The 14,286-nt window shown below is 30.9% G+C and overlaps 1 long non-coding RNA gene across 1 annotated transcript; it reads right to left on the bottom strand.

Moving 5' to 3' along the window:
* Nucleotides 1-6,631: 6,631 nt before the first annotated feature.
* On the bottom strand, nt 6,632-9,714 carry LOC143043448 (uncharacterized). The gene is made up of 2 exons (XR_012968397.1): nt 9,554-9,714; nt 6,632-6,750 (listed from the first exon to the last, which is right to left on the bottom strand). It is a non-coding gene; the product is annotated as an uncharacterized LOC143043448 (long non-coding RNA).
* Nucleotides 9,715-14,286: the final 4,572 nt, after the last annotated feature.

Below are 14,286 nucleotides of genomic sequence, written 5' to 3'. Positions count from 1 at the left end.
GGCATTGTGTAATTTGATTAATAAAATAGTGTATAACTGAAAAAAAACATAGGATATGGGGTATCCATCAACGACAAAAAATCAGTACATGCACAGCAAAAAAAAACAACAACAAAAAACTCCAAAAAACACACACAAGAATTAAAGGAACATCGCTTTTATTGCTGTTCTTCATCTCAAAGTCACAACGAGGCCTTAAACATAGCCTTTTTTGTATAACATTCTATGCTTCAATTTTTTATGTCACCATCTCAAATTGTACTTACATATATTGATTTTACTCTTTATAGTGATTTTTCTTATTAGAACTTGTTGTGACAGTTATACTTTTGTTGATGGAAGAATTTTACATCTAAAATTCTGCAATCTAGTTTGACTTATTAATAAAGTTTTCTAAAAATAAAACCTTCTGATAAATTTTCCTCACCAACCAATATGTTATATGTATCATAGAAAAAAAAGGATACAAGGTGTCCATCCATGACACAAAATCAGTATGTGCACAGCAAAAAACAAAAAAAAAGCAAAGGAACAGTGCTTTATTGCTGTTCTTCATTTGAAAGTCATAGTGAGGCATTCAACATGGAGCAAAAAAAAAAATTCCTTCACGGTAAGATTAAGACAGCTCCTACTACCACAAGAGCGGAATTCTTTGCAAACCGATGATCACGCCACGACTGGGAATTGAAGAACAAAGCCATAGAGTAATACCAATAAAATAAATCTTAAAAAAAAATCAAACATTTGCTGTCATAATTAAACCCGAAAATCACACTGAAGCGGGCAAAAAATAATACAAACATTTAAACAACCACGGGTACGTTGATATATATATATTAGTTATCACTCCACTTGTTACCCAATTTTGAAAGAACAAAATAAAGGCAACAGTAGTATACCGCTGTTCAAACTCATAAATCCATGGACAAAAAACAAAATCAGGGTAACAAACTAAAACTGAGGGAAACGCATTGAATATAAGAGGAGAACAACGACACAACACTACAATGTAACACACACAGAAACGGACCAAGCAACAGACAAAATCCCACGAGAATAACAAATATAACATCAAAACCAAATACATGAAGTTGGGATAGACAAGTACCGTGACACGTCTTATCGCAATGTGAATTTACACTCAAAAATAAGAGAAAACAAACGACGCAACGTTAAAATGTAACACATACAGAAACGAACTATAATATAACAATGGCCATATTCCTGACTTGGTACAGGACATTTTTAAAGAAAAAAAATGGCGGGTTGAACCTGGTTTTGTGGCATTTCAAACCTCCCCTTTTATAGCCATGTGAAATATAACATTAAGATGACAACTCAACACCACAGGACTACAAAACAAGCGTGTGTTGCAGTATTTAATGCATCTATTTACCAAAACAAATTGTATTCGATACCCGAATAGTGATCTGTAAATTTGTTAAACGTCCTCCTCTTTTTACTAGAACAAACCTTATAAATTATCACTGATTCAGTGATTATCGTATTCCTATTTCTAATTTTATGATATAATCAGTAATATTATCGAGCCTAGCAGAGACCTACCAGTGAAAGGTTTGAATACTTAAAACGTAACCTAGAGATAATGCCACGAAGAGAACTCTTACGCTTAATCCACAGAGAAACCTTTTAAAACCAAATATAAATTCAGGAATATTGTTGAGCTGATCAGAGATCATCCAAAGATGACTTAATTGGTAATCACAAGATAAGACCACAAGGAAAACACTTACGTCTAATCCACAGAGAAAAGGTAAATACTTTGGTTGTAATGAAAATAACGAGTCGAAGTCCCAATTTAAATATAATACAAGACAATAGCTTTAAATCTACTTAAATTCTATTTGAGAAGTCATCATTAAATGACAAGATTCTAACAGAAAGCTAAACTACTTATTATGTACTTCATTGCTTTATTTAAATATATTTTATAGTTCATCAAATCATTATATAGTTTACTTGCAGTAAGGATCGGTTCTAACTTCTCTTTAAAACTGTAAGAATAATATGTCATAAAACACTATACTAGGACGGTTCTACCTTATACTTGGTTAAGGGTATAACTGGTAAAAATCTGTTCTAGGTTAGAAATGTCAGTACCAGTCGAAGGTAAGACTGTCCAAAACTGTCACACAATCAGTATCAGTAAAAGGGTGAAAATGTCACTATTAGTTCTAGATAAAATCATCATAGACACCAGGTTTAAAAGTGTATATGCCTTTACAGAGTAGCTCTCAGATCGTAATTAACCCATCCAGAGCACTTGAGATTACCCCTAGCTTTTGTTGGGGTTCGTGTTCCCGAGTCTTAAGTTTTCTGTGTTGTGTTTTGTGTACTGTTGCTTGTCTTTTTTTCTATTTTAGCCATGGCATTGTCAGTTTATATAATTCGACTCACGAGTTTGAATGTCCCTTTGGTATCTTTTGCTTCTAATTTAGAACATGGGCGGCTAGCTGAGTTCTCCCTGTAAGTAATTATTTCCATATAAAAAGGATTAAGTAAGAAATTTAAGTACAGTCTTGGATGCATGTTAGTTCTTTTATTTCTCAATATTTATAATTCATTTAACATTTTTTATATTCATGTTATAACAAGCATTTGAGTCATTGTATCATCCAATGGGAAAACCGTTTAATATTTATAATTCAGACTTACTAAACGGACTCTTCATATTTTGAAAGCTTTAGAGAAATTTGTAGAACTAAAATATCAATTTGTATTCTGAATAATTACAGCGCACAATTGGTGGATACATTTCATTTCGTTTCTGTTATCCTCTCATAGTTATGGAAATACCACCAGTATTGCATGTTTATGTATATCCAATTCAGTAATTGTTTAGTGAAAACTCTAGCCGATAATTTGCGTTGGTAATTGTGTGTATATCATAAAAACGCTATTTACTGTCGATTTACCATTTTCATGGGAAAGCATTTTTTGTTGATTTCATGGTTACGGGTGAACCATGAATTTAAAATTTCAACGAATTACATATTTTTTATAGGCTTGTATGTAAGTTTTCCTCAACCCCCCAAAAACTGGTACCCACAAAAATAAACGAACCCACAGTAACCGAGAAAGACGTTAGAGCTACATTCATCAATTTTGAATTAAAGCAATCATGAATTCTTACAGTTATTGTAATCATTGTACCTTTTTATCATCTCTGGAAACTGAAATAGAGAATATAATCTCTATATAAAAACTTATATATTAAAGAAATTCAGTTTACATCCAGTATTGATAAACATGGTAGTTTTGTATAGTTTTATTGAATAACGCCTCAATAGAATATCTAAAAGCCACAAAGTAATCAAAATATCAAATAAAATGATATTGTACTACACGTTAATAAATTTTTTCAATGACTTGTTGTTTTTTATTCACATAATCCCGATGTCAACACAAAACAAACATGAAAACACACAAACGTAGAATCGCTTTTTCATAAGTTATTTTTAAATCAGTTAAAAATGTGGGTTACTATACTATCAGTTTTGTTGAACCTATAAATGTTTACATTTTAGGCTTTCCAAAGTATTGGCACTGATTGTTTTTGAATGCAGCAGATTTTTTTGGTTTTTATTCTGGAAGAAGTAGAAACATAAATATCAAATCATATTAAATATTTTGACTTTTTCTTATCATTTGGAATTTTCATTTTAATATCTTGAATTGATTTCCTCTAATGAAAATTCTAAATGATAAGAAAAAGTCAAAATATTTCTTTAAAAAAATGTGACCAATTAATGATACATATAGGAATATATAGATATAAGAATATTCTGACAAGCATATTTTAATAGTTGGTTTTGCTTTAAATTTAGTTACCACGAAGAAACATTTCTCTCTCTTGAAATCTGTAATGTGGTGAAGCAGCATACTTGAATCCATCATATATGTAAATGGAAGATAGTACTGACCATTTATTTTGTTTTCTTCTCTTATTTATAATTCTGTATTCCAAAAATTTAGACTAAACAACATGAATGAAATTGAGAAGTTGTCTCTTTCCATTCTACGGAACTTCATACGTTCATGAGGAAGATGATCCTTCATAAAACAAATCCAACCTGTGCACAATACGTTCTTTGATATCCGTATTTGCATGACTGACTGAAAAAATGATTCCAACAACAAATACACCGAAGATGCTATCAACAAAATACTGAACTTTCTAATGGACAACTTATTGTTGAGTTTGGTGTATTGATATTTCAGCAGATATTTCGAACTCGTGTAAAGTCATAACAACATTCTAAAAAAAAAAAGGCAGCCAATCGGGTTTCAATGGGTACTTATTTTGCAACACTACTGGTCGACATTTTTAGTACTCATAAAAATCAGAATTCATGAAAAACCTTCTCAAAGACAGAAAAACAAAAAGTAGCTCGCAATATTCTTTACTTTTGTCTTGAGATATATTAAGAATGTTCTTTCACTGAACTACATAGGTGTTAATGAAGGCTTACATCTCATATATCCTACTGAACTTCAGAATAAGAATACTAATGAAAGTAGAAGATCTGCTTCATATCTTGATCTTTTCTTCGATATTAACACTAATGAACCTTCAAACTCAAATCTATGCAACCGTGATGATTACAACTTTCCAATTGTCAACTTTTTCATTTTCTCAACAGTAACATACCATCAGTTCCATCGTAAGGCGTTTACATAATAAAAAATATTTAAGTTAATACGTAACACTCGTTCACTTTTTCACTGTTTGGACTTCATTAACAGGGGCATACTCCTTACATGAACACAGAACAGAGTTATGAGTAAGTACGATTAAAATCGAAACTCTATACGTTTTATAATCACCTTGAGGAATTGGTTGACCGATACGATATTTCGGTGTCATAACTCACTAGAGAATGGTTATGCACAGACTTAGATCTTTAGATACAAGTATAGTCGTCTGATTTGTAAATTACCGAGTATGTCCTTTTCCCGGTTATGAAATTTTGACTGAGTGTTTGAAATACCGTTTGGTATCTTTCGTATCACTTTTAATTGGACTTGCAAGTGATACATGCAAAGCAGGAGACGCTTACATTGTCGACGCAACCGGTATAGCGTCTTTTGAATTCATGCGATTATTTCAGTATTTACTTGTCACCTTGATTAGTATCAGCATAATCGATTTGCGAAATTTGCGAGATTTGCGAGATTTCTACGTCACTTAACTATTGTCGCAAATAATGTCTGCACTGTTTCTGTTGTTTGTGACTTAAAGTCTGAGCTAGGACTAAATAATATGACATTAAAATCTGTGTGAAATGTTGAATAGTTCATAAATATTTCCTTGCTGGGAATGAAGCATAAAAAATAATCTAAAATTGAATCATCCTTAAAAAAAAATACCATCAGTATATGGAAAACTGAGAATGGAAATTGGGAATGTGTCAAAGAGACAACAACCCGATCATAGAGAAGACAACAACAGAAGGTCACCAACAGGTCTTCAATGCAGAGAGAAATTCCCGCACCCGGAGGTGTGCTTCAGCTGGCCCCTAAACAAACTACAAAAGGCAACAAAATGAAAAGGAAAAGATGGAATGTCGTTTTATCAACTGTTTTGTTAATATGATAATAAGAAGATGTGGTATAATTGCCAATGTGACAACTCTCTACAAGAACCAAAGTTAAGTCTGAATTTAAAAAAAATATTGGAAATAATAAAGTGTGATCTGCGTACCAAGCTATAAATCTAAATATTGATACCACTAACAATACGAACTCTATTCAGGTAAACATTTTTCCCGAGCGAATGATATAATCACTTTGTAATCCACATTCTTTCAAATGTATTTTATACCCTGAAAAGCCTGACAATATACAATATTAGGTAATAATACAAACATGTATGAGATTTAGTATCATTACGTATTTTTTTCTATTCGTTTATATTAACAACGGTTCATTATGCTCAAAAGCTATAACAACTAAAAATATGATCAATACTTAATAATTAATCATGAAATGTAACAATGATATCCAATAATATTTTGTTTGACATAAAATGGATAAAATAAATAAAAAAATTGAAAAAAACTATATATGACAAATTAAACTAGAAAAATGTATAAATGCCTATTAAAATACTCAAATTAAAAAAATCAATATGACCATATATAAATAGAAATGTTATAGGTAAGAACTGTCCAAAACATTCTAGGTGTATGTACAAATTTACGACTCAGAAAAATTTAAGTGCATTGAAATGCAGGGTTAATTTTCTACAACTGTCAAATTCAAGGGAATATTTTTTTAGGCGTACTTTCGTATGCAACCGGATGTGACGTACCATGATTTGGTGGTATTACACCTAAAGAACACCTAAATGTCAAATAAACTTACTGTAATTTTTTTCCCACCAATTGCAAGTTATTTCAAGCATAACTGTCAAGTTTTGTCTCAGTCAGAACTATAGTTTCAGAGAAAATCACTATAATGTAAGGATATATCCTACGGCAATTTCAGTCTAATTTCTTCGAAAAATCCTAATTTCAGTGTATCATTATAAAATGCAGTGTTGACTAATATCTGATCATAAACTCATGATCTATGCATTCAAACAATTAAATAGAATACAAAAGACAACTTTAAGATGATAAACAATTTTATTGCACCTTTTAGAGTTCATTTGAAGGTCTGTTTTGGTCTGTTTTGGTCCATTTTTCCTCCTTCCTTCCTTTTTCATCAAAACTTGATATCTTTTGTCTAAAAAATAAAACAAATTTGATTATTTTCCCACAAAAATGAAATAGATGTAATGTTAAATCAATAATTAAAGTGTTTTAGCTGAAAGAACTGACTCTATAAATGTTAACAGTCTACACGGAAGTTTCTATAAGCCCTTATGTGTAACTTGAGTTTTTGGTCTGTTCCCCTAATCATTTATTGCTACTGGTATCAAAGTCTTTTTATTTACTCATAACAGTATATTTCTAATGGATTTACACAAAAAGTCAACTTTCTTGTATTTTACATTAGAAAATGGGGAGAAAGAGTAATAAAAAAATACCTCAAAATGTTTTTAAAAAGGGTTATGTCCCTTGGAATGCTGGTACAAAAAATAATTGGTAAGAATTATAAAGTTTAAGTATGTGAGACTGGATTCTGATGTGTATAAATCCAGGACAAATAAGTAAAATTGAGAATGGAAATGGGGAATGTGTCAAAGAGACAACAAACCGACCAAATAAAAAACAACAGCAGAGGGTCACCAACAGGTCTTCAATGTAGCGAGAAATTCCCGCACCCGGAGGCGTCCTTCAGCTGGCCCCTAAGGTAGCAATACACAGTTAGGAAAAAAACTTAAAATTGACACTCATAATTTTTAAACACTCTCTTTCTCCTCCTGTCTAAAAAAGAAGGCTTTATATGTTTGTTATGCATGTATATACTTATAGAAAGAGAATCTTTCATAGATTTGATTTCTAATGGTCATAAGGGTGAAATATAATCCCTCTTGGGTGTAACCATGGCAACAATCTGCATTTCTTAGATACAAAATATAGCAAAAAAGGGGGGTGAACATGTCACAAAAGTCTCCAAAATTTGGTCTAAAGGAAAATTTCAATTAATTACAGTAATACCTTTCCTGAATCCATAGGTTTATATCTATCAAGTGGTCCCAAAAAAATCATATGCTTATCTGCTCGTTTTTCCATAAAATTGAATTGAAAAGATCGAGCACAAAATCTTTGTTGATAAACACTACAATAATGTATGGACCTATGAACGGTACGGATAGGAAAATACGGACTGTCAATCATATAAATGGCCTATAAAACATGTTAAAAACAATCTTAATGGTCATATAAACCCAATAAGAAGGCTATATTATTCTTCAAGTATCTAAAAATCAATTTTATTGTACAAAAACTTTCATATTTAAAAAATTCACAGGGGCCATAATGCGAAACTAAACTTCTAACTGTGTATTGCTACCTAAACAAATATATACTAGTCCAGTGAAAATTAACGCCATACTAATTTCCAAATTGTACACAAGAAACTAAAATTAAAATAATACAAGACTAACAAAGGCCAGAGGCTCCTGACTTGGGACAGGCGCAAAAATGCGGCGGGGGTAAACATGTTTGTGAGATCTCAACCCTCCCCCTATACCTCTAACCAATGTAGAAAAGTAAACGCATAACAATACGCACATTAAAATTCAGTTCAAGAGAAGTCCCAGTCTGATGTCAGAAGATGTAACCAAAGAAAATAAACAAAATGACAATAATACATAAATAACAACAGACTACTAGCAGTTAACTGACATGCCAGCTTCAGACTTCAATTAAACTGACTAAAAGATTATGATTTCATCATATGAACATCAGGCACAATCCTTCCCGTTAGGGGTTTAGTATCATACCATCATAACATATATGAGAAGAACATAACCCGTGTCATGCCAACAACTGTTTTTAGAATAAATGTGTTTAGTTCCGATGCAAAGACCTTATCAGTGACTCAATATTAACGCCAAAATATGCAATCTTTAATGACTTGACAACAATATCGTAATTATATCCCTTCTTAATAAGTCTATTCAAAGGTTTTGTAAGTTTCTGAGGTGAATACTGACACCTTTGTGCTTTATAAAGAATATTTCCATAAAAAATTGGATGTGAAATACCTGAAAGTATTAGAAGTCTGCATGTTGAGCTATATTTGCGAATGATGTCTTTATACCGATGATAAAATTTAGTAAATGTTTTGACTAGTTTGTGATATCGAAAACCCTGGTGTAATAATTTTTCAGTAATACATAAATTTCTCTCGTTAAAATCTAAAACATTGTTACATACACGAACGAATCGTACAAGTTGAGATATATAAACACCGTACGATGGTGACAAGGGAACGTCACCATCTGAAAACGGATAATTAACGATAGGAAATGAAAAATCATCCCTTTTATCATAAATTTTAGTATTCAGCTTTCCATTAGTGATAAAGATATCAAGATCGAGAAAAGTGCAGTGGTCATTGTTAGTATTAGCTTTATTTAAAGTAAGTTCAACAGGATAAATTTCATTAATATACATACTGAAGTCGTCATTATTGAGAGCCAAAATATCATCCAAATATCTAAAAGTATTATTGAATTTGTTTATTAGATGTTGTTTCGATGGGTCTTTGCTTATTTTTGTCATAAATTGTAACTCATAACAATACAAAAACAGGTCCGCAATAAGTGGTGCACAGTTAGTCCCCATTGGAATTCCGATAATCTGACGATATACGGAATCCCCAAAGCGAACAAAAATGTTATCTAGTAAAAATTCAAGGGCACATATAGTATCAAAGCATGTCCAATTAACATAGTTTTTTTGTTTATTGCTACTAAAAAAAGACCCAAAAGAGTTTGAACATATATATTCACATTCTGATTTTTTAGGTGTTTAGATGAGTTATTGTCTGTGCAAAATGTAGATGGCACAATGGCAAATTGTAAACTTTTGCGGCCAAAAAAAACCCAAAAAACATGATGATAGTTGATACATACTTTAATGCTGAAGTGTCATCTGCAGACCAATTCACATATAAGATTTCTCAACAGAATGCTCTTCAGAACATGGTTAACACTGAAATAAAAAATTCACATGTTGTATAAACAAAACTGTAAGGGTAATTTAAAATTTAACACAGTAATCTAAATACAGCTTCGTCTGTCCACCCATTTGACTTAGAAAACACCCGTAAACCCCCATTTCAATGCAATTTTACCTCAAACGTGCGTTTTGTGTCTAAATCCATTCCGAATAGTCTATGTTTACAATGTATGAACTGGTTTATTAATAACTTTTAAAAATGAAAGTACAATAGGGTCACGAGTGCACATTTAGTTTCCCTAAATAGGTGTAATACCACCATTGATTTTTCCCTATTAGTCTTTGTTAAATTGGCATTTTAAAAAAAAATGTACAGTATTTACCTTTATTTCAACCAAAGACAATATTGAAAGGGTAAAAGTTTTTTTAAATGATTCGTATGCATATGGTTTGTTTCGATTGAAGGTGAAATGAAAAAAAAGAAGAAAATAAAACACAAAAAATAAACTACCATTGCCCGTTTTTTGGATGGAATTTAGATTTATAAAATAAACAAATATAACATGTTTCTAATAAAATTTTGAACTGACCATGAAAACAATCCGGTACTTAGGTATGTGGCTATATAAGTTCGTCAATGTTAAATAACTCCTATAACATTTATAAAAAAGTGCTTATTTGCATTTCAAATTACAAGATTTTAAGTATAAGACATTCCAATGCTTAACAGTGCTGATGTTTGTAGTTTTACTTGTATAAATAGTTGAACAATCCGACTTCCTCTAGCGGCCAACACTCCTCACTGATGGCACAAAAAAACCATGGCACGTGAGGGAAATATCGGTCCATCTTATATAGGAAATAATCAGGTACGGACGAATCTATATGAAAGGTACAACGTGTTAAAAAAAAAAACATATTAAACTTTCATATCTTATTTCAAATACTTCCGTTAATAGTTTTTTTGTTTAATTCCATCAGACTAAGAATAAAAGCATTTGTTATACAATTGAATATGCATATAAGTCGTATTTTGATATGTGAAAAATTATCTTAGAAAAAACAAATCGGCTCTCGTATGAAATAAGTATCAACCGAAAAGATATGCATGAAAGTGCCAAATATGCACATCACTCTATCAGAAAATGATAACAAAAAATGTTGAATAAAATTTTTGTCTTAAACACTAGTAACCCGAAATTAGCTTAAACGAACAAAAAAGTTTTAACCCGCTTTAAAAAAGATTACTGGAATATTGAATCAGATTAACAAAAATTAAAAACAGATTTCTATCTTATTCAATCCCTTTTAAACTATTTTAATACCAGTCAAATAGATTCCCTTGCAGTCATTCAATATATTTTAAGACCCGGGAAATCTCCGTCAAACCAATAAGCCACGCCCTCGTTAAGCTTTTTAAAACTGATGTTAATTCTTTTTAAACTTTAAAGTGTACGCCTTCTTGTAAGGTAAATCACTCAAGCAGAAAAGAAACCCCGATATAACTATCTATCTTCTGTCCATTTCAAACGCTATTTATTTTCGTTAGATAATTTATCTCCGTCAAATATTCCCTATTAATAATACATATCAATAAATTCTAAGTGTAACATTTAAATATATAAATGATATAATTTAAATAGTCCACATGCAGTATAAGTATATTATAAGTAACTTATAATTGAATATTTTCAGTGTTTTCTGCACGAGTCAAAATTTCAATTTTTCATTTCGGTCGAACAATCAACCTCACTAACGAGACTTATAAATCAAATGTTAGACTTGATTTTTATGCAATCTGAATATGCTTAATAATTGCCACTGGACGTGACACTAACATCGATATCTGTATATCTTAAATGCTAGTAGTCATGTTACCAAATATAAACCAATTATTTGAATATCTTAAACAGTAAAGAAAAATCATATTGTTTTAATTTATTCATCAAGACTTTTCCATGTCAACGCGCAACAGTTAAGAGTAAACCGTATCAATTCCCCAAGTTGACAATTGTGAATACATCTTTGAATGACCCGTTATTTAATAAGTCATCACACGATAAAGCATCGACCTATATCAACGCGTTTGATGATTCTCAAACAAACAAACTGCCACATAAAAAACTTGAATTTAAATTCATGTATTGATTACCATGTTTTCCTATATTTGTTAATAAATTTATTGTCTATGCAGCCGGTACATAAAAACGTTAATTCTCTAATTGTTCATGTTTTCAGGTTCATGCTTTTCGTATCAACTCTAAAACATACTGTCTTGACATCTTTTACATGCAGTGTTTTACAATTTATTCTGTAATATTACTAACTATATATTTTAAGTGTGTTGTAATTAAAAGTAATATATCTGTCACGTGCACTGTATACGTACTGGTGTTGTTAAATCTTAACATATTCCAAACTTATGAAACTGATTAATTGCCAGGGACAATGTAAAAATAGGAAGATGCAGTATAATTGCAAATGAGACAACTTCCCACCAGAGAAATTAAATTAGATAGAGGTAACAATTTTTGGTCATCGTACGGCCTTCAACAATGTTCAAAATCCATACCACATTGTCAGCTATTAAAGGCCCGAACTGACAAATATAAAACATTTGACAGTCTGATTTTAGTAAATAATGAAGGCAAAACTGAATAAAAAAGTTCATCCAGATAAAAATTATTGCTGAGTTACATAAAATGAAACTGTATTGGGTGAATATGTAATGATAGATTTATACTATGACGTTAAAATTTTAAACAGTCTGGTAGAACTAATACGAATCTCATTTCAGGAAAATGAAATTAAACGCCAAGATAAATATCATAACCATATGCTATGTGTAATAAGTTCTTATAAAACTTTTCGTAAATGATTTTTTTCGAATGTAAGCTCATAACTTGTGTTGGAGTTATCATGAACTTTTTTAGGGGCCAACCGAGACCACTTCCGGGTGCGGGATTTTCTCGCTGCATTGAAGGCCGCAGTCATGTTTTATATGAAAGTTAAATATTGGAACAGAAATTGTTTAAGTGAAATGGATTCAGACATTCTTGTACTCCATATGAAATATAAGGAGATGTGGAATGATTGCCAGTGAGATAACGATCCCAAAATTTAATGTCGGATTACTTCTTCGGCCTTCAATAATAAGAAAAACAAACATGCCAAATATAAAAACAGAATATAGATATTTATTATTCCAATATCTTATCTGATATATATTATGTAACTGAATACTTTGATATTAAAACAGTTTAGCAATGTCAATGATTTGTATTGTCACATTTTGGAAATTATTGATATGAGAGTAAAACTTTGACGACGGTAGTTGCTAAACATCGAATGTCGCTATTCTATAACAATTTGATATTCTTTTCTTCTTTTTATTTCGAATGAATGCTTTTGTGTGGAAGAGTTTAAAATTTTCCGTATGGTATAGACTCGCTAACAAACGAAAGATCTTCTTCATTTCTCTTTGTAGAGGCATTTATTTAGTGGAGTTGGTTGCTGAATCTGATACTAGAAAAATGTTGACACGTTATACACTACTGGTATGAATATTTGACTGAGAGGAGAGTATTTGCTTTCGCTATGTCATGATTTGTAATACAGATTTCTAAATAGAAAATTTATTGAGCGGTTAGACATACACGCGTAATTCTAAAAATTCTTTGAAAGCTGGATATTATGATCATATTTAAGGAAGAACAAATGGTGTGTCAAATATTACAAGTTTTACATATAAACCCATACCGCATAGTCAGCTATAAAAAAACATATATGTAAGTTATTTCAAGAGAGAAATCTACACAGTTACATGGAACTGTGTATTTAAGTATGCAAAGATCGGAGACCTCTATGAAATTATTGCTAGTAAGTTAGCAATTCCTCATTTTTAAGAAAAACATAATTTCAGACGGAACTCTGATTATCTAGTATATATATCAGAAGAGAGTCGAAACACTGCACACGGCACGCAGATTTGTCTTATATTATCAATCGGTAGCGGTGAAAACGTGTAATTTATTACAAGCAGTTCGTGGCGTCAACATCAACTGGATATTCGAAATTTGTTAACTGAGATTATAAATATAAACAGTTTTATATATTTCTAATGGTTATACAATATACGTCGATGTACACATTAAACACGAATTTTGTAATTAATATTATTTGTCGGGAATATACATACTTGTCATTCTTATCCCTGAGGGCTTATTTTAACGGCATGGACATTAACTGAATTCATTAGATTGATTTTAAGTTTTATTTGGTACCGAATTTTATTTATTTCAAAATTATGAATATGTTTTCATTCTTCATTTATTTGAACAAAATTTAAAAAAAAACAAAAAAAACACGCACATGAGAAAACAAAATTAGAGAAATCAACTCACCAATACACAAATTCTAAACAATTAAAAAAAATATTTAAATTTAAAAAGTTCTTTTATTTCATAGTTTTTCGGGTGAAACGTTTTCATTTATCTTAAATATAATCAAAAAACACCAAAAAGGTAGTTTTTATGCCTTAGGGTTACTTATTAACTCACGTATTTGACTAATGTATTTGGACATTTTATTTGAAAATCGCAGTGCGTTTTTTTAACATTGTACTATGCAGCAACGTATGAAGACTTAAGGAGACCTAAAATGTAAACTAACCATTTTCCGTTCATCG

The sequence above is a fragment of the Mytilus galloprovincialis genome, chromosome 8, assembly GCF_965363235.1.
Source record: "Mytilus galloprovincialis chromosome 8, xbMytGall1.hap1.1, whole genome shotgun sequence".
Lineage (NCBI taxonomy): Eukaryota > Metazoa > Mollusca > Bivalvia > Mytilida > Mytilidae > Mytilus > Mytilus galloprovincialis.
This window is presented reverse-complemented; position numbering and strand designations above follow the sequence as displayed.